The following is a 22,974-nucleotide window of genomic DNA, read 5'->3' as shown; positions in this document are numbered from 1 at the left end:
AGGTAATTGACAAATCATTCAAATTAATATAACTTTTCCCAATATTCTCATTACCTTTTAATGCGACTCCATTTGCAACTTCATGTAATATGCCAATAACCAATTGAACTCCATTGAAACCATCATTTTATGTAATATGCCTTTTTATTTTAACTTAAGATGATCTCCAAGAAAATAACAGGTTGGTGGGTTGAGATCAATAGCTTATGTTTAGAAAAGAAAGGGAAAATATGGTACCCTCTATTCCAGAACTGAAAATTTGTATGTTGTATGTTAAGGTGACATTGTTTTAAAGCCTTGAATTATATGTTACAAGTCTAAGAAATGCTTTTACATACACACACACACTCACACACACAAAGAGTCAAGTATACTATTATGAAAAACATGCTGTTATTTCTAGAATTTGAAATCTTTGGTTATTACAAACATCACTGAATTTATATGGCATATAACTTATAAATATAGTGTAGCTAAAATTTTTTAACTAATGTCAAACTTTACACACACATACACACACACTGCCATTATGTTATGCAAAGAAAATGTCTCCTGTGACCAGAAAACACTGGAGAGATTAGCTAAAGCAGACTAAGGCCACACAGCAGAAGGTTCAAAATCTAAATCATTGGATCCTATTGTTCACCTAAATAAATGACTCAGATTAAGTTGCTGGAATGGCATTCAACCCTGAAGAACTTAATGGCCAGGAGGGGAAAAATGTCATGCAATACATTTCCATTGCTTACGCTAAAAAAAAAATGCATGTTAAATATCCAAGAACCAGAAAAATATATCTCCCATCATAAAAACTAACTTAATATCAAAAGCAGAGTAAAATGTTCTGATGAAAAGGATTTTTGAATAATTGTTTTCATTTAGGATGATGCATTACAGTGTTTATATAACACTTCAGAGACAGGAACTATTTAATGTGTACTTCAAAACAAATATCCTTCATTTATGACAACCTGTGTGTATAGTGTCATCTTGAATCTTTGCCCAGGAGGGCTGAGTTAGACCTAAAAGAAATTTGGCCATATGGATTAACATCCATATTGCACATAAGTGGAGGCTGGACTGAAATGGGCTGTGTCTTCCACCAGGCTATGAACTACTTGAGGGTAGAGGGAAAGATCTTATTCATCTTAGATGAATCTTTCATTCTTATTCATCTTTGCCTCCCTGTACAGGAGGATTCATGGTGACCTTCACATAATGGATAATCAATCTATGTGTTGTTGCTGTTAGATGAAACACTGCAGAGAACTTCATGTACTATAGGACTTGATTAGTAAGACTGTATAAGGTTAAGCAATTCATAAATGTGGCATTTAGCTCTAATTTAAGAAATTAAGCACAAAGTTTTGTTTTTTTTTTAGGTCAGGTCAATCTAGAATTGCCAGATGAAATAAAAGACATCCAGTAGAGTTTAAATTTTACACTAAAAAACAGGCCATTTTTCAGTATAATTCCATCCCAAATATTGCATTGGATATACTTATACTAAAACACAAAACAGATTGTTATTTCTTTGAAATAAAAATTTAACTGGGCATTTTATATTGTTATTTACTAAATCTGGCAGCCCTAAGGCAATCCAGCCATTTAAAATCTTTTTCTAGATGCATGCAACAGAGTCTATAAGACAAATAGTAAAAACATGGTTAATTAATCAACTACATACTCATTTAATATCTACTCTGCAACACAGTATTTGAAGTTTTAGGGGGGTTATAATAGAAATAAATCTCAACCCTTGCTCTCAAGGATCTGACAACCTAATCACAGAGAAAACTGAAGCATTAGAGGTGAATACACAATAAAGTATAATCAGAGCCAAAGAACCAAATCCTGTGGTAGGGCTTATGTATAGAGAAGAGGTCCACTCTTGGAGGGGATGGGGAAGGGCCTGACCAAAAAGCACAGATGCAAAAACTAAGATGGAATATATGTAGAGGGGGAGGAGAGGAGCAGCAAAGCTGTGAAGATTCTGCAGCTGCAGGTGCAAGTGGGAAAGTGTTGACATATGTAGGTAAAGTAGGGAGAGCAGAGGGAACCCAGATTATGAAAGGTCTTGAGAGTTACACAGCATTGTTTGACTTGATGCATCAGGCAGAAAATGCCATTGGAGAGTTTTACATATCAAGTCAGTCACTAAGGGCGTAATGAAGAGAGCTTGGATTAACAATAAATAAAAATAACACAAGTGAACCAAGGATTTAATAACACTTTTGCAATGTATTAGAATTCAGGAGAAATTGTTATCTTTTGTTATTGGTATGCTTTATTTCAAAGACCTTTCACATAATCTCTCAAGGTTTCTTTGACTCCCAAAGTTCAATATTATTAGTTTCCTAAAACAGCCCTGTAAGTTCCTTTCTTCTAAAGTATCTGTTATTGAGATATGATCTAAATTATCTGACTTTGAGATTTTATTATAATAATACATGGATATAATTGTGCATTATTAGAAAAATAGGTAAATTAAGAAACAAAAGGACTGACATATCAATTAGGGCTCATTATGTGTGTTTCAAGTAATACAAAACCCAATCCAAACTGATTTAAACAAGAAATAGGCTTGATTGGCTCACATAAGTGGAAAATGCATCTCAGAACAAGCTCCAGACTTGGTATGTTTCTATTTGCTTTGTGTGGGATCAGCTTTATTCTGAGGCTGGCTTTCTCTCATGGGGCAGAATGGCTAGAACTGTTCTAGTGTTCACGTCCACAGCATCCCAAATTAGAAATTTTTGGCTTCTGAAAACTCTTTCTTTTTCTGAGAAGGACGAGAAGTGTCTCCCCCAGAATTCTTCAGTTAACTTGTCCTTAGGTCTCATTGACCTTAATTGTGTCACATGTTCATTGTCGATCCAGTCTATTTGCTATGGTATACACTATGTCAAGAAAAATGAGATTACTCTGATTGGGTTAAACAATGATGGGCCACCTCCGTGGAGTTGTGGTTACTGGCAGCAACACAAGGAAATGAGGTGGAAGAACTGTTGGAGAGATTACCACAATGTACACCACAAACAAAATGTTATAAAATCGCTGTTTTGCGAGGAAAAGTTCCTCTTAATCAAAGTTTGTAAGGACTTGTAGGCAAAGTATTGAGCCCTTAGGGGATTTAAACCTTTCAAAGTTAGATTAAGTGAAGTATTTTTTGTCTGCCATTTTATTTTACTGTTTTCTTGGTATTATTTTGACATTATTACCATTGTGATTTCAGATTTATTGAGTAATGAGATAACCATTTTTATTCTTGATATTACATTATGGCAAGAATTACCTTTTATACATTTTAAAAATTATTTTCATTCCGATATTTTATACTGAGAATGTTCTAGCTGGCCAAGAGTCTGTACTGTGCATTCTTATAAAGCAGGTAGAGAACAGAGTCAAGGTTAATGGCATTAGGAAAAGAATGTCAAGAGTGTGTTAGAAAAGATGCAAAAAATAGATATGAAAGAACAGGTAGTGTTTTGATTAGGAATAGCTCAATCTGTGTTGCTTAATTTTTTTGTAGTAAAAGGTAAAAATACAAAATAACATGCTTTTCACAGAGTGATAGAAACCCACACAGCTTATAATTTAGTACTGCTTTGCTTGTTATTTGGAACTGGAAACTTAAAATTATAGACAGAGTAAGAGACAATCACAGATGTATATTATATATGAAGTAATAGAGTGGGAAGACAAATGTGAAAAAAAAGAGCAATAAAGAGAAAACCTACAGAGAAACTTCTTGAAACTGAAGAGGAACTTTAAAAAAGATTAAAGAAAAAATTTTGATAAAGTCAATATGTGACCAAAATTGAAAGACACAGAGTGAATTTGGTAGAAGAGGTTAATTTATCCACGTATAAAAGAGGACGGGACTAAATCTGCAGTACTGTACTTACAAAGTTTTCCCCATATAAACTATCCAGATGTATTTTAGAGATTAAGAACTTAGGCTTTGGACTCAGACAAACCTGGGATTAGCTCCTAGCACTGCTAATTAGTTGGGAAGGTATTTTATTTTCTGAAAGCCTCAGTTTCTTCAGAAACTGGGAGAAACTGTTTAGCTGGGAAAATAATATCATCAACTCCTGGGATTAAACAGATAGATAGATAGATAGATAAATAGATAGATACATAGGAGGGTAGGGTACTTGGTGTGATAATGTTTGTGGAGTACCTGAAATAGAAAAAAAAATAATAATTGGTATTTATCATTCTCCTCCCACAGATAAAGGAAATTCTCTATGTTAATTACCCGGGGTACAATAGTAAGATTTTGTAACATTTCAAGATAGTTCTGGGTATTGACTCTCTCAAAAAATGTTGTGGCATGATGTCATTTCTAACTGAAATCTCCAAAGACCGCTTCTAGAAAAACAACCCTCTGCCCATAGTGAGAGATAGGTTATTGACCCATATAGCTACACCTGAACATTTGTGAGGGCTAATACCACCACTTCCCCTGAGAATTTCCTTGATTCACAGAATCACGTTATGTCATTTTTGAGTAAATGCAACTTTGGAAATTATTTTATTTAAGCCCTCAATTATTATAATAAGCAAATCAAGGCCAGAAAAGTTAATTAACTTATCTTAGGCCACATGGGATATTAAATTCCTATCCAAAACTAACACCAAAGACTATGTGTTAGTTAGGATAGAATAGATTATGCTACAGTAACAAGTCAAAATGTATCACTAAAGTTTTGCTTTGTACCCCATGAGTGTTGCCAGGGACCACTGCTTTCCAAGATCCTATAACTAGAAATTAGTCTAACTTTCCCCCCAGTGCAGAAATGTCTACCTCTTATTTCTATTATAATAGTCATCCAACCTTTTCATGAACCTTTTTATTATGGAAGAAGTCACTCAATTAAGAAGTAGACCATTGTATTATTGGAAAGTTCTGATTGTTAGAAAGTTCTGCAGTATGTTGATGGTGTAGATCCATTCACCTATCTATCCATCTAAAACTTGGCTGGGCACTCAGAGTGCTACTAAGATTATTAAGGCCTGCCTTCCTTGGACGAGGAATTATGCTTCTGGCATTACTGCCTTGATCCTTAAAATATTTTAAAGGAATTCATAGAGTTCCTTAGAGTTCTGTTTTGCCTTAGAGTTCTGTTTTCCAAGACAAGTTTCCAAGTTCCTTAGACCGCTTTTCAAGGACATGCTTCCCAGATGCTTCATCATCTTAACAATATTACGTCTAGTGTAGAATATTGTCAGTGAGCTAAGAGATGCTAGGGAAAAAAAGCACCTGCATATCTGCAGTTGCTTCTTCTGGGAAGAAAACAGACATTGAGAAGCCAGGTGCCAGGCAAGGGCTACCGAAAAACACTTGCATGGTGCTCACGATTCTGTCTTGACCACTCATGCAGGGCTGTTTAGCTAAGACATTGATCATCCAATATAAAACAGACAAAAATTTATCAAAGAGGGACATTTTAGACTGGTGAAAATTTTGTCATGGCTTGGATCCAGTCATTGACCATGAAATGGAAGAAATCCCTACGGACTCTTAAGAAAATAAATAAGCAAAAAAAAAAAAAAAAAAAAAAAAAAAAAACGCACCTGAATCATTTGCCAGCAGCCAGCAGGTAAAATAGAGCTCCAAGTTAATGACCAATGAACGGGTTCTGACAACTATATTGGAGTTGTTTGTGCCGAGCCTACACATGAAAACCAAGCAAGCTTTCCACTCAGAGATTTGGTCCCCACTCTTTCCTCTGCTAGCGCTGCTCTTCCACATGGCCTGCTGCTTCATTTCCTTCAGGTCTTTGCTCAAGTATCACCTTCCTAGAGAAGCTTTACCCATTATCTTACACAAAATAACAATGCCCACCACTGCCACTTACTCCCCCAACAAAACGTTAGGCTTAATTATATCTCTAGAAGATTTCGAGTACAATTCAATAGTGTTAACCAGTAGTAAGATACTGTGAAATAAGTTTTCTTTGTTATAAAATATCAGCATAGCTCCCTCTGAAACAATGTGTATTATTTTGTAGAGTAAGACCTCTGACAGTGGCCAGAGGTAAGGAAGGACAGGAAATGTGGGCACATATCTGCAGAGAACAGAGAAAATCAAACTCTCTCATTTAATTTGTTTTTTTTCTTTTTCTTAAGTTTTGATGCTGATTCTTGGGGTTGAAGTGAGGTGAGATAATTTTTGTGGCTCCTCCATAATCCACTACTTAATATAGTACACTCTGCATTTTTTCTTACTCCCAAACTCTAAGTACTTTATCCATATAAAATAGAGCTTCAACATAATATTTTCCCAAGTTAAGGAATGTGCTCTTTGACTCTAGAAGCAGTCAAAGGATAGATGTCAAAGAACATACTTTTACATGTATGGTGGTAGAGGGTGGAAAAATCCCTCTAAAATTCCTTTCACACTTAACATTTTGTGATTCACTCATCTGAGATTCATTTTAAATAGATAAAAATGATGAACAATATAAGGAAGTATTCTGACAAACAGAGTAGTGACTGTAGTTACTGGTTATTATCACAGAAGTACTACAGTAAACGTAAGTTCTGAAGAGAGAAGACCTAGGTTTAACACAAGTTCTGAAATGAGCTCATCATATGACTTCAGACATCTTACTTAACCCCTTTGAACCTTAGCTTCCTCTTCTGCATTAGATGCTAGCAAATTTATTTCTGCCCATCTCCTAGGATCACAGTGAGCACCAAATAATATAAAGTACATGAAAGCCCTATAAAAATGGCAAAGTGATATATAACTCTTGAGCTAAGAGAAATAGCTTATTTTGATAAGAAAGGGCATATATTTAATGAAGTTGATTGGCTTCTTTAACATAAATTTAGACAAATACCATACTACAATAACAAGAAAATGTTAATTGGTCAACAAATGGCTATGATTTACTATTTAATATGGATTTACAGTTGTGTCAGTTTTTGTTTTTATTTATTTTTTATTATAGGCCATAAAAAGGTATGGTAAAGATGAACATTTATTCAAAATATATCTCAGGCTTAAAATCAATAGGAGCCTGAAGATCTTTACATGAAAAAAAAAGGGTAGAAACCAAGAGAGCTCTGAGTTGCTGCACAGAATTCACAGCACAATGACAGTACGGACCACACACTGCTGCTCTTGTGAGGAGTGTACCTCCAAACACCCCCATGTAACCATGACATTTATTCAAGATTCAAATTCCAGATGCCTCCCAAAATATTATTATACAATTAAGGATGCTCTTAAAAAGAAGGTTGAGGTTCTAATGGAAAAAAGGAAATGGATTCCAGACAAGCCAAACAAAAACAAAGTGTCCTCCAGTATTCTACACATCATATATCTGCAATTTTATTGATTCTTTCTTCTTTTAATTCACTGATGTCTGCTACTTAGAATTTGGGAGCCTGAAGCCATGTTTCTCTTACAACTTTAAATAAAATTGTTTGAAATCAAGGGCACTTGCTTATTTTGTGAGAAGTCTAATGACATCAAAGGAACCAGAGAAGAAATATTTTAGGGGTACAAATTCTGAGTTGCTTGTTCATAATTATGATTTGTTTATCAAAGCTTGAATGATCATTGATTATTTTTTTCTTCTACTCAAGAGGAATCTTTCAAAGTAAAAGAAACTACTTGAATCACTATAGCTGCTGATTAAATAATTGTCATGTGTAAAAAATATGAAAAACTTTGCTCTAGATTAAACATGGGCTAAATTTGCAAATGTAGAGTATAAAAGCTGCCACTTCTTTAATAAAATTGCCTCATTTTTAAAAACAAATTTCACATTAACAGATAATTCCTTAAGTGTTTGTCTTGTAGAAACATAGAATTGTCTATAACCATGGCATGTTACATAAGTAGCTCCACATATATCTATGGAGGGCTCTCTGAAGATCCAATAAAGGTGAAAACAATGGCCTTTTCCAACTCTCTCACTCCCTCAAAGGTGTTCAGTGTGCACAGTGTGAATTTACTCTGTCCTCCAGCGCCAAAGGTATAGAATTCATCTGAATATGATTAAAAACAATGTCCAAAATAAAACTGTCACATGAGTGATGCATAAATAATCAAAATCTGACTCTGTTTAATCTCTTGCCTGAAAAGTCTTTATCCAAATCTGTTCTTTTATTGCAATCATTTTGGCATTCAAATGTGTAGGGTTTTTTTTTTTCAATAAATAAATAATGTAGATGGACTCTCTAGGGGTCCAAAGGAAAGTAAGATGAAGGACAAATTTGTAAAAAACATTGTTTATATGTGGAAAATTTTAGATATTTTTTTCTTACTCAGATTTCTATTTTTGTTTACAATGTTCTTTTGTTTCAAAAGTTGATAGTACCAACAACTCTTTATTATGTGTGTCAGTGAGAAACTGGGACTTCTATAGTAGCCCAGTCAGTTTTTGAACTGTTTTATCTTCCAGCTAAAGACTTACTCATCCCATCATTTATTACTAACCTTTACCCAAATATCAAATCTCACTGAAATTTCAATGAGAATGAAACTCATTTGCTAATTTTTACTGCCAGTTTTTGGGAAATTATATAAAAAATAAATTTTAGGTAAAATATATCCATTGATTTGTTCATTCATTCAACAAACCTTTCTTGAGTATCAAATATGTGTAGACAACTCTTCTAGAGCTGGAGATACATTATTGAGCAAGATCAACAACTTGTTCTCACAAAAATTACATTGCTGCAAAAAATGAATGAAAATAATATTTAAGAGAAAATGTTAGATAATGGCAAGTATCATGATGAAATTAAAGCAAGGAAATTGCTGAGAGACTACTTTAGGTTGAGAGGACAGTAAATGCCTCTCTAAGGAGTGACCTTTTATGTTGTGCTTTGGATGACAAGGGGAATCCTCCATGCAGATCTGAGAAAGAGCATTCCAGACAGAGGAAATACTCTAGGGTAGGAATAAGTGAGGCATGTTCAAAGAACAGAAAGAAGATGGATGTGTAATGAATGAAGAGAAAGCTGTATAAGGTGCAGTAGGAGATGTAGGTAGACAGCGGGGCTAAATCCTGTAAGTTCAAGCAAGCCAGGAAAGGGCTTAAGATTTTATCCAAAGTGAGATAGGGGGCCACTGAAGAATTTTTTTAATGGTGATAGTAAATAACTTATATATATATTTTAAAATACCACTTTGGGTGCAATGTGGGAATACATTGTGGTAAGTTAAGAGTGGAAGCAAGGAGATTAGAGGCTACAGTAGTTATATGGGTGAGAAGTTAGTAGTTTCAACTAGATTGGTGGTAGTGAAGAAAATAGAAGCATGCTCTGTAGGTAAAGTTAATAGGATTTGCTATTAGAATGGATTTGGGAGATAGGAGATTAAAGCCTAAAAAGGGATTTAGAAAGAGTTTCCATTGATAAATTAGGAAAGCAAGGAGAGAAAGAGTTGCTATGGATATTGGAGGAACCCATGTGCTATTGTCATGGAAGCTAAGAACAGAGATGTTTTAAGAGAAGAAATTGACTTAGATCAGAAGAGGTACCATTGTATTTGCTAGTATAAAAGTAGTTGGTGACCTTGATAGGAATAGTTGGGTGGAAACCCAATGAAGTGGCTTGAAGAGACAATGGTGGATATATATATATAGATAGATAGATAGATAGATAGATAGATAGATAGATCTCTCTTAAGAGGTTTTGCAAGAGAAAGAAGAGAAATGAGACAAGCTAGAGATAAGTTTCAGGTCAAAATAATCTTTGTTTATTTGTTTTTTAAGATCAATGACATTAAAGCACATTTGTACACTAATGAGAATAAATTAGAAGAAAGGGGGGAGAAACTAAATGAAGGAAATTGATGGGATAATTATATGAGCAAAGTCCTGAATGCAAAAGGACACAGGATTCACAGAATGCATGAAGGGGTTGCCTTTGAGAGGAACAGGCACATTTCATCCATTTTAATAAGAGAGAAGAAAGAAAATATGGGTACAGATGATGATGGTTGGTAGGACTTAAGGGACATGATAGATATTGATATTTAATTCAAATGATAATGGTTTCAATATGTTAGAGAAATACTGGAATCAGTGAGCCAAGAAGATGACAGGTGGCGATCCTACTGTGAGCTGAGAGCATGGGAGAATGAGGTATGTGAAGCTTAGGGTTACAGAGGAATATAATTTACAAATGAATTAAGGTTCCTAAATATATAAATTACCTCTATTTTGTGAAGTTTTTCCTTGAAGTGGCAGGTAGTTGAGAAACAGATGCAAAAGCCAAGTTCCTCTAAACTCATATTAGCTCATATGCCTGGACCTGTGTATTAGCAGTAGAAAAGGAAAAGAAGACAGATAGAAGAGGTGAGAAAAGAGCAGAAGACAGGAAATTCAACATTTATTGAGCATCTGCTCTGTGCTAGGCACTTCATATGAAGTAGCTCTTTTGTCCTTAGAGCAAAAAATTTACCAAATGTTATACAATTAGAAAAAGGCAAAGTCCATATAATAGAAACTATGGACTAGCAATAGAATGTTACTCCAAATCTCATGTCCTTTCCACTTGACTAATCTGAAAAAAGACCTTCCTTCTAGAATTTAGCATTTGTCTAGACTGAAGGATAAACAAGAAGGAGGAATCAAGGATGATATGATTTTCAAGCTAGAGAACTGATACAATTAAAATGATTTTAAAAATGATATTATTAAAAATATATTGGAAGGGGCTATTGTGCACAAAAACATGACAAATTCTGCTTTAGATGCAAAATGTGAGCTATCAGCCGAGCATTCTCACAAAGACTCCAAAAGATGCTGAGAGATCTCAAACTGAGCCTCATCAGAGCAGGGCTGGCAATACAAACCTATCTTTGCAGCCATGTTTTGTTTGGCCTATTTTTGAAAATGAGCTGTAGCCAACTTGTAAAATACCAACTTTTACAAAAAAAGTCCAGATTCCTGGCCTCTATTTAAAAAAAAAAAAAAAAAGGAAGATCTGGTGGTGTCCATATGCTCAATTGGTAGCAGTTAGGTGGGACTTAGTGTCTCATATCAATAGGCTCTTTTGATTGAGCAGATCTAGTTTGCCACAGATCCCACTCAGGCTGCCCCCAGCAATGAAGTTACCCATCTAGATCTTATAGGAAATTGAGTTTGCAACCGAGTATGTATATTCATTAATTTCTTCATGAAAAAATACTTACTATGTGCCAGATACTTGCTAGTCACTGGGAAAATAATGACTGAATGGATTTAGGTACTCTTTAGCAAGAAAAACAGACATTGAACAAGTAATTGCATCAAGTATGTTGCATGCTGTCTACTATGATGGGTGGGAAACAATGGGTGTTTTGGAAACATTCAGTGGAGTTCCCCCTGAGGAATATCATTGCAACTAAGACAAAGATAGGTAAGAAACTGTAGGTTAAGTATTGCTTAAATATGTAGTGCAAAAGAGACAATGGGAGAAATGAGGCTGGAGAAATTGTAGAGGCCTTCCATGCTAAGATATGGAGTTTGAATTTTATACTGAAATTTGTGGAAATTCATTTAAAGTTTTACCTGGGTAGCAGCAAGATCAGATATATATATATTTTAGAAAGATAATTCTAGCTGCACTAAGAATAGACATAAAAGTTTAAGCCCAGGGCCTCCCTGGTGGCGCAGTGGTTGAGAGTCCGCCTGCCGATGCAGGGGACGCGGGTTCGTGCCCCGGTCTGGGAGGATCCCACATGCCGCGGAGCGGCTGGGCCCGTGAGCCATGGCCGCTGGGCCTGCGCGTCCGGAGCCTGTGCTCCGCAACGGGAGAGGCCACGGCAGTGAGAGGCCCACATACCGCAAAAATAAAAAAAAATAAAAAAAAAAAAAAAGTTTAAGCCCAGAGGCGAGGAGACCAGTTAGGCAGAGCTTGTAGGAATCTGAGAGGTGATGGTGTCCTGGCCCAGGGTAATGACCCTAAAGATTACACAATGGACACAGATTGGAGAGGATTTGGGGAGGCAGAATTTACTGGGTTTGGTCATCTGTTTGATATCTTGATTTCTGGGTAAGGATAAAAATGAGTCACAGGTGACTCCCAGTTTTCTACTAGAGGATGTGAGAGTGAACCAAAAGAAAGAAGGTATGAGATCCAGGAAACCAGAGCCCAATTCAGTGGAGTAACAAATGAGTATCTGTGGAAGCCATGTGTGCATCACAGTGACAGAGCTATCTGCCCATACTGGAGCTGGCTATACTGGGTGCAGGAGTGAGGTCCTCCAGAATAAAATGTGGGCCTAGCAAAATCTGATGTGCTTTAGCATTTTGAAATATTACTCTTGGGCATTTGGCAGAGCTGCTGAAGCATTTGGAAACAATTAAAGATATATGCATAGAAAACCAAGCAAATAAAAAGTGAAGAAACTTCAAGGGAAACAAATTTTTATGAGTAAAAAACAAACGCAATGTGCAAACAAACATTACTGATTTAACCAAAAATTCAGATGTAAGTATACTGAGAAGATGAAGAAAAAGAGAGTGATGGTGGAGGTGGCAAAGTGATATGACTTTTCAACTGCAATATATGAAATAAATAGACAATGTCTGCAATTGATAAACAAGTAAACACGCATTGTATTCTCTAGAAATACAGATGAAAATACAAGAAATAGTATCTTAAACAGTTTAAAGCAACTACCTTTAGAGGAGGAATAATAAGATGCAAATGATAAGATGCAACAAATTGATATAATGCTTTTATAAAAATAAAAATTAATTTCAAAATAATAAAAAGAAAAATAAGAGAATTGAGCTGGAATAGAAGTAGCACCAGGGTTAACCTTTTGGCAGCATTGACCAAATCTGACCATATTATGGTACTTTCTTTTGAAAATGATCCATAAGACACATTGGTAAATGTCTGATGCTCAAGTAAATTATAAGGTATCATTTGAGCAAGTTAAATGACATAAAAAATGAAAATGTAAATTTATAAAGGAGGGTCAATATCTGCTATCTATTCTTTTCAATTGTTCTTATAATAGTTAACTGATTAATACAGGTTTTAGTATTATTCATTTCCCAGCTACATCCTTAGTATATGAAGTGGTTCTAAATCAGAGAGAGCATTCTACTAATGCAGCAATTTGGACTCCCAGAATGAAATTGGCCTTTAGGAAATTGATGGAGGATTATTTCTCTAGTGTATTTTTTAAGTGTTTCTTTTTTTTTCTAAATTTGCTCCATTTTTATTTGTTTGGTTTTCTATATATTGATCCTCTAAATTTCTAGAGAAATAATTTCTCTAGAGTGTTTATGAGGCTTAGAAAAATTTCATGATCCAATTCTTGACCAGGGACTCCTGAGAAGTCAGACTATTCTCAACTTGATATAGAAACATGGGATTATGTCAGTGTGATTACAATGAAGCTGACCTAACATAAAACTGACCTATAGTAATATGTAAAAATCAACATGTGAACATTTGCTTCCAAAAATTAATACAGATATGTTAGCATCTACTATAGCATATATGTAGCACATTTTTCTAGGTTGACAATTAAGTAAAATATTTCTAAGAGAGAAAAGTGAATATGTTATGGAATCAAACACAAAATTCATCTGAATTATGAAGACAAAAAATTGTTTTGGTTGTATTCTGTTGTTAGAGGTGCTGAGGTTGATGGTGAAGAGGCCCTTGACTAGACTCCACAGATAGTGAACAGTCAGGTGCTGAGCGGTGATGGAAAAGAAGAGAAGCCAAGGATATGAATAATGTAAGCTCACAGTTTTTGCTGGCTGGATGGTATATTTAACTTCAAAGGTTAGCTCCAAAATTTCACTAGAACTCTAGTTGCTGAGATGAAGAGCAATTAGCAGTTAAATGTCTGGTGTAGTGGAAAGCTGTAGAGGTTTAGAATCAGGCAGATTTAAATTTGAATTTGAGTTTGGGGAAGGTTTTCAATCTCAGTTTCTTCCCCATCTAGGAGATACCATCTACCTTGTTGGACTGTTTTACCTACATCTTATTTTTGTTAACTATGGACTTTGTGGTAATTTTTCTTCATTGTTATAGATTAAATGACATAACGTATGTGAAGTGTGAGTATGGGGCCTGGCAAAGCATAAAACCTTCAACAAATGTTGACAATTTTTATGAGCTGTAATACCATAAAGAAAACCAAAAAGTTGACCTTCTTCTATAAAATGAGAAATGATAGTATCACTTTGCAGAAAGGAAGTTATTTTTTCTAAATTAATAGTGATATAAAAAGAGAGAAAATCTTTTGCAGATATCTTTTCTTTCAAAATTTATGTGAAAATTAATTTTAACAAAATCCTAGCGATTTTATCCTTTCTATACAAAGAGATAGTTTGCTGTTTCTGTAATGAACCCAAAACAGCAATACATGAGTTGAATCTTGGCCAGAGATTCCAGAAAGTGACAATAGTCTCTCTCTCTCTTTAGGAAGTTTTTGCTGCTTCTTGATTTCCTGGAAACAATGTAGCCTTGCTGTTGATTTTTTCATTTTGGCATATGTGTATACGTGTGCATGCTACTTGACTGCCTAGAGAGTTTTCTGTTTTCTTTAAATTTGAAGTGGATGATAAACGTTTGTTCTTTTTTTTTTCTTTTTTTTTTTTTTTGAGGGGGCAAAAAAGGTTAATTGTGTTGAATTTAAGTCCCATGGCTCTCAGTTGTCTCTTTTCTGTGTGGCAGTGGCCTTTAATAGGAATAAAGTTTCTCTTTCTTTGTTCTAAATAATTAAGAACTGACTGCATATACGTTCACCACGTGAATTTACTCATTAACATTCATGGTGGCTGCTTCTTCACTGCCCGTGAAATGCTGCCATCAACCTGCAGGGAAACTGCCTCCAGAGAACTGGAGAAGGACCAAGGCCAGCAGGGCGGGACATGGGGAGGTGCTGGCAGACAGAAGTGGGAACTCTGTTTAGAAGCATAGTCACGGAACTGAGGGAGTGAAGACTTCTAAGGAAGGAGTGATGACATGGTCAAATGGAATAGGGAGGCCAAGTAAGGCGAAAACTAGATAATCCATTAAACGGGGCAATAAAGTTTCATTTGTGACTTTTACAATAACAACTTCAGGGGAGAGGAGGAAGGAGCTTCCTGTTTTCTTTAGGTTATCGCACTCATCCAGACACACGTTTTCAGCCACTGTACTGAAGACTCACAAATCTCTTGTGGCAGCTCAGCCCTACCCCTCAGTCCTCAGGTTAAATGTGTGTTCTGGACCTACTTGAATATTCACACTCAGCACGTCTGATTTCCCCCTAGAAACCTGTCTCCTGTCCTATATTCTCTGTTTCAGTTGGTGACTATCCATTCAGTCCCAATGCCAGGACCCTGTCATTTTTTACTCTTCCTACTTACTCACCTTCCACATCACATCAGTGGCCAAGTCCTATCACCTTTGCCACCTAAATATTTCCTAAATCTGCTCTCTCCACCCTATGAACAGAGGCTTTGTCAGGCCCTCATCATCTCTCAACAGACTAATGAAACAGTCTCCTTATTGATGATGTGTCTTAAACCTGATTTTCTTTTTCCCAATTTATTCTTCACACAGCCAACAGTGGTAGATCCAAATGTAAATATGACCAGGCTACCCCCAAGGTTAAGCCTATTCCCTGTCTCCTCTCTAACCTGCAGGAAAAAAACCACACAACTGAGCATGTAATGCTAATAGGAGGCCTCCCATGGTCCAGCTACAACTTGCCTCTCCAATCTCTTACTCTTGCTCTCACAGGAAGTGTTCCTGAAACACAAAGCTCTTTCTTGCCTCTGAGCTCATCCTGTTTTCTCTGCCTCACATGCTACTTCAAGGTTCATCTCAGTTGTCACCTTCTCCTACAATCTTCATGCTTCACTCACTGGCATGGTTATTTAACTCTCCTCTGTGCCTATGTATTACCATGTGTACAATTCTACAATTACACTCACCAAACCTGTTGTAGTTATTCATTAAATACATATTTGCTGAATACGTACTCTACTCTGGGGAAATAAGATTGAAGAAGAAATACACTAAAATATGGGACTATGTCTATTTAATCTTTGTTTCGACAGGAAACACAATGTTTGGTTCAAAGTTAGATTTCACTGAATATTTGTTGCATAAAGAATTTGAGTTTGCAAAAGTGGATTGTAGAAATATGTCCACAAGATTATACACAACCACGGTAGAGAGACAACACATCTTGTTATGCTGGAGGGTCAAGGAAGTCAGCTTGGCAGAAACGCATTGTTAAAGATAAAATTAGGGCACAGTCTAATTGGGCTTTTTAAATGATAAATTGAGCCTTAGAGAAAATGTATGGAACTTGCTCAATAGCATGTCACCTGTTAACCATGAAATCAGAATTCAAATCTAGGTCTGTTTGCTTCCAAAGTTTATAACCTTTTCATTATGACTATAAGTGAAAAAGAGACTGCAGCTATACCATTAGTCATCTTCTCTTTGGTTTACTGACCTAGGCAGAGCTAGTCAGCACAGGTTAGGTTTTTAGTACCTAGAACTAATTAGGGCATAGACATTAAAAATTAAATATATATATATATATATATATATATATATATATATATATATATATATATATATATACCAGCTTACACTAATATCTATATATGTATATATACATATATATCAACTTATACTAATATGAAGGTCTAAATTAATGCCATTCAACCCAGTTGTTCACACACCATATTGATTACTCTCTAAAGACAAAGCCAATACTTTTATAAATGTTGATTAACCAAAATTTTTTTACCAACTAGTAGTTATTAAAAAAGCAACAAAAGAAAATCCCAAAGGACACACATCACTTGTCTTAAGTACTAAAGAGATAGCAAGATTTTACCCCAAACTCTTAGCAGCCATTAAGCTACATCAAAATTAAGAACATTTATAGAACTTTTATATCCAGCTTTCCACTCTTCCTATTTCTTTCCTGGTGTTATAAGCTTGTACCATCAAGTGAAGTAATCATGAGTATGTAAATTAAAGAATATGTTCATTTAAAAATTTTAAATGAAAATTGTTATCAAGCAGAATGGGTAAGGCAAGGTGCTATGTCTTATATATTCAAACAGACAGCTCTTATTCCAATAAAACAGATATAGTTCCTTCCTTCTAAGACACTGACAAATGGTAAAATAAACTTGCTGTTCCAAAGGGAGAAATGATTCAACACCACCAATGGGCAAATTGTTGCTGAAAAGGTGTGTATTTTTAAAACAGCAGCAATAATATTTATTGTTTTCTAGGATAAAATGCCTGAGTATTTATTGTAGTTGCCATCTTTCTCCAGGGAAGAAAAGATCTGTCTCTGCAACACATCCAATATTGCTAAAATGCACTAGAAGGGATTATAAGTGTTCCCTTCCCCTACAGCCTCAATCTTACTTGATGCTACCAGCATTTGTCCACCTCCATACCTCCCACACCAGCCCACAACTCCACTACTACTAGAGACCTTAAAGTGTTGTTGGACCACAAAATCCTCCCTCCTTTGACTGCCTATGTATTACTGGCACCAAGTCTTAATGATTTCTCCTCCCAGAGTGCCTCACTCTTCCTGACAGTGCCTTAACTAATACTCTCGTTATTTTTCACCTAGATGTTTTCTTATTTTCCTTCTGCCTCCTTCTGGTCACAGGTGTCAGTTTCTCAAAAACAAAAATCTGAGTCAGCCCCTTTCCTGCTTATGAACCTCTACAAGGTGGATGATAATGTGAGAGAGCAGTGTAGAATCATTGAAAAGGCACACAAATCCAAGCATCCAAATTCTCTAGGTTAAAGGCAAAGTCTAGCAATGTTTCTTTTGGAATAATATGCACTTTGCAAAGCCCTCTCTCTGTTGTAGTATTTATCTAGTATTTACTACATTGCATCTTATTTTTTGTGTGTATTTATAACCGCTAGGTGACTGTATTCTTGAGGAAGGGGATACTTTGTTATTCTTCTTTGGTTCCTGGTGCTGTGTCTGTCAGTAAGTAGATGTTCAAGAAGTGCTCACTGAATATAAGCAGTCAGGAAGGAAGGGAAATAGGCAGGAAAGAAAAGAAGAAGATAGGAAGAAAAAGAAGGAGAGAGGGAAGGGAGGAAGGAAGGAAAGAGGGAGGAAGTAAAGAAAGAAAGAAGTGAATGAATGTCATATTTAGAAGCCTACAATTTCACCAAGTGCATACATTAAAACTATTTTTATTCTATTATTTTTGAGTTGGCCCTTTTCTAACTAAAGATAATTATTAACACTTGTATTAAACTAAAGAAGTTTAAAACATTTTATTGTAATGTGTACAAAATAATTATTTCTTTGAAACAGCTTTCAAATGAATTTGGAAACACTGTAGCCTGAATAATTGTAAAGGAATTCAAAGGAAGAACTTCTACGAAACCAGCCATTCAGTAATGCCAACTCAGTAGACAATTAGTTCTTTTCCCTGGTGGAATCCACTTGTGCCAACATAGGGCATCAATAACAGTCTCATTGAATATTTATAATCTTACATGAAACTTCTCAGGAAAAGGGTTTGTCTCTACAATTCACAAGCAACTAATGCTTTTTAAATTTGTAGTGGAAAAAATAAACACCCTATCTTATTTTTTCTAAGGAACTATGTTTTGAGATCTGGTCATTCACATTCATGATGTCGTCATTGTGTCCTTAATTTTCCAAGCTTGAGTGTAAAGGTGATAATAAAATGCTAATCCAAATTATAATACTTTGCATTTATGTAGCACTTCAGGGTTAACAAAGTGCTATAACATATACACAGATTTACTCTAATTTAGATTTTTGCTGTCAAAAGATAACCACTGAATCCGAGTCTTCTCCTCTAACCCCCGTAGGACCATTATTATGGGTGGAAGACTCCCCCTATCTCATTCACTTTCCCCTACCAGACAGCCACCAGCTGTTGTCAGTCATCACTATTGTCTCTCCCAAGCACAGATCTGATGGTACAGAGGAAACAATGCACTGAAGTAGAAATGGCCTTGTACCAGACAAAACTGAATTTGAATGCTTGTTCTGGCACTTCCTACATATATGACCTTGTAAAAGGTAACCTCCTGAGTTTTCTCATCTGCAAAGTAGAAATAATAATACCTTCCTTACAACATTGTTGCAAGAAGTAGATCATATACTATAAAATCTAGGTTAGTGCCTTGCACCTATATAATAGGCACTTAAGAAATGGCACTATCTTATTATTTGCCACTCCCCTGCCTAAGAATTTTCATGAAAGGACAACTATTTACTGAGAAAGTACAACGTGTCGGGCGTTACATTATACACTGAAGATGCTGCAGAAACTAAAGAAGCTTACGGTCTAGTAATCTCAAAACAGGGGCATCCAGGCTTCAATAGAGATAAATACAGAATGTTATGAAAGTACACAAATGGAGCATGTGAACCAGTCTTAAGCTGTGACCAGAATGGTTAGAGGGCCTGAGCTTGGAAAAGACGGTAGAAGGGAGGTGAGATAGGGCGAGGTGGAAAAAAGCTTCAGCTGGAGACCTGGCATTTACAAAGGCAGAGCATGGTGGATACAGAAACTGGCAGCTGATCAGTGTGTCTGGAGATGTGGTCATGCAGGATGGTAGGAGGGAAGGTATGAGAAAAAGACAAGAGACGGGAATGACAAGATAAGACTCTATAGAGGTAAAGGGCATTGAAAGCCATATTAAGAAACTTGGACTTTGTCCTGAAGAGAGAAGAGAGCCACTGAAAAAGTATAAGGAGGAGATGGACCTGATCACATTTGCCTTTTTAGAAGTCACATGGAGGTCCTTAATGTGGTCCACAGAACCATGCATGGGCTTCCAGTGATTTGCAAGCTCCTTGAAATTGGCGGCAAATGTGTATGTGTGTGTGTGTGTGTGTGTGTGTGTGTGTTTCTGAAGAGAGACTCAGTAAGGTTGACTCAAAAATGATTAAAAATCATCATCTGAACACCTCCTGTGGGATAAAGCCCTGACTGTTAAACCCTTTCACTTTCTGGCTGAAATCTACATTTTTTATCCCCCTCCACAAAACTTAGAGTCACTTTTAATTTTTTGCCATTCCTAACATACCTCTGGTCCTTTCCTCCTCTTACAGCTTCCTGAACTGCTCTGTGCTTCCCAATCTACCCTTACTTCCCCACCCTACCTTCTGCTCACAGAACTTCTCTCTCAAAACCTAGATGGACTCTTTCTTCCTTCTCCAGGAATTCTCTATATTCCTTCCCCATTCTTTTCTGGCACAAACACAAATCAGAGTCTTAGATTTCTGGCGACCCAGCTGGAATGAGAGATAGACAAATAGACCAGTGGACTAGAAATAGAAAGTCCAAAGACTGACCCGTACTTATGTGGAAATCCAACAGAACTTGTCTTGCAAATCAGTGGACAAATTAATGACCTATTTTTAAATGGAACAACTGGTCATCTGTAAAGAGAAAAGAATGGATCCTTGCTTCACATCATTCTCAAAAATAAATTCCAAATGAGTCAAATCAAAGCATTAAAACTTTTAGGTAGGGAAAAAATAGGAGACCATCTGCACACATTCAAACTGAGAGATAAATTTGACTATTGTAAATGTCTTTTTATCAGAACTACCATAAAAAGAATGGAATGATGAGCCATATATTGAGAGAACTGTCCAAAAATTCGTATTCAGAATATGTGATGAACTCTTTCAAATGGATAAAACACGAAAAGGTGTTCAACTTTTTTAGTAATAAATTGTTACTATTTTACATACCACAGATTGGAAAAATAGACTGAAAATATCAAATTTTGGAAATAATATGAAGAAATAATTCTTATCCCCATTGGTGGGACTTTAAATTGTTACAGTCACATTGGGAAAAATACAAATTCTATTACTTAGTAAATTTTCCTACCTCCTCAGAGAAACATTTGTATATGTGCACTAGCAGATGTATATAAGAATATTCTCAGCAACGTTGTTCAAAAAAATGAAATAACCCAAAAGTCTGTGAACAGTAGACTACATGAGAAAATTGTGTTATATGAAGCATAAAGTAGTAAAGGTGAATTAATCGATTATATGCATAAACATGGAATAATGTTAAAACACAGCATTGAATGAAAAAGTCAAGTTACAGAAGAAAGTATACCCTATTATTCCAATTATATAAAAATTAACAGACAAATCTAAACAATATCTATATTTAGGATTACTAGAACTGTGGTAAAAAGCAAGAGAATGAGAAATTGGTTGTTTTTTGGTGGATCAGGTAGGTGACAAAGGGACATGATTGGGAGGAGAATAAAGTAGCTTTCTTAAGCTGGATTGAGGAGTATGGCTCTTTATTTTATAATATCATAATTTTAAAAAATACATATTATATACACTCTTGTGTATTTAGATTTCACAGTAAAAAATGTTAAAAAGACAAAAACTATCATAAGGTACATACAGTGACCTGGAAGAGACGTGGTCCCTCTGTTTGAGGAGCTCCTACTCTGGGGCTTGTTTCAGAATCTCTAGCTTTCCTACTTCATAGACCACTGTGAGTTGCAAAGGACTCTTCTTTATTGTTGTTTCCCTTCTACATTCTGTTAACACTTTTTTTGTCTTCTTAAGCTGCATGCTTAACTCATTCATTTTCACCTGATTATCCTTCCTAATGTAAGCATTTCAGGCTACAATTTACTGCCAATTACTCTAGCTGTATTCTGCCATTTTAGACAGGTAATATTTTGTTATTATTTGCTAATATTTTGCTATTATTTGCTTATATTTTGTAATTTCCAGTGTGATTTCTTCTCTGACCCAGGATTATTAAATTTAACTTTATATATATCCAAATATAGAAGCTTTTAAAGCTATCTTTTGGTTAATAATTTATAACAATTGCATTATGGTCCAAGATTTTGGTCTTTTTATTACTAATTCTTTGAAGTCTGTTGAGCCTTCCTTTATGTCTTTCTAGTACATGGCTAATCACAAGGTTTTCATATGCACTTTTTAAAAAAGTACTCTATAGTAGTTGAGTTTAATGTTCTATATGTGTCCACTAGGACAAGCTAGTGGCCATCAATTCTTCTGTACCTTTTCTTTTATTTTTATCTGTTTTAAATTAATTATTGAGAGATACATGTTAAAATACCCTATTATGATAGTAGATTTGCAATATCTCCTTGTAGATATGTCAACTTTTTCTTTAACTATTTTAAAGCTATGATACTAGGTGCATACAAGTTTAGAATTATATATTCCTGGTGAGATGAAGTGTTTACTAACATAAAGTCACTATCTCTCTAGTAATGCATTTTGCTTTAAATCAGTATTGCTGCATTAGCTTTCTTTTGGTTAATTTTGCCAGTTTTATCTTTCTTCCATCAAGTTTTGGGTGTATCACTGGTAATAGGATATAACTTGATTATGTTTAATTTTAGTCCACTCTGATAGTCTTTTTTTTAATTGGAGAGATTAATCCATATTTATTAATGGCAGCTATTGGTATATTTGTATTAATTTATCCCATTCTACTCTTCATTTCTATCTGTCTTATTTCTTCAAAGTATTTACTTATATGTATTAAAGATTATATTATATGTAAATATTTACTTATGTGTATTAAAGATCTTTATTTTCTCTATCTCATTCCATTTATTTTGTTTCTACCCACTATGAAATCATACATCTTATTTATATTTCTTTAATTGTTACCCTAGAAATTTTAACATTCATACTTCTTTAATCAAAAGTTAATTAGTGTCTTTACCCTCCTCCCAAACAATGCAAAAATCTAAGAATGTTTTTGTTTCCCTTTTTTCTGACACACAGGCCTCTGTTGTTCAGAATTTTAGTTCTACATTGATTTTCCCCAGCTTTACTGAGATATTATTGACATGTAACATATGTAAGTTTAAAGTGTACAATGTGATGATTAGATACATGTATATATTGCAAAATGAGTACCACAATAATGTAGTAATTTACCAATAGCGTACCACATCTCAATCCCTTCACATAATTACAGT

General features: G+C 35.2%; 1 protein-coding gene across 2 annotated transcripts in view; it reads left to right on the top strand.

Moving 5' to 3' along the window:
* LRRC7 (leucine rich repeat containing 7) overlaps positions 1 to 22,974 on the top strand; it is a gene marked incomplete at its 3' end in the record, with an annotated part of 507,551 nt that overhangs the window by 177,128 nt on the left and 307,449 nt on the right. The gene's annotated exons all lie outside the window — the stretch shown is intronic.

This window comes from Mesoplodon bidens, assembly GCF_964165515.1.
Source record: "Mesoplodon bidens genome assembly, chromosome: 2".
NCBI classification, from domain to species: Eukaryota; Metazoa; Chordata; class Mammalia; order Artiodactyla; family Ziphiidae; genus Mesoplodon; species Mesoplodon bidens.
This window is presented reverse-complemented; position numbering and strand designations above follow the sequence as displayed.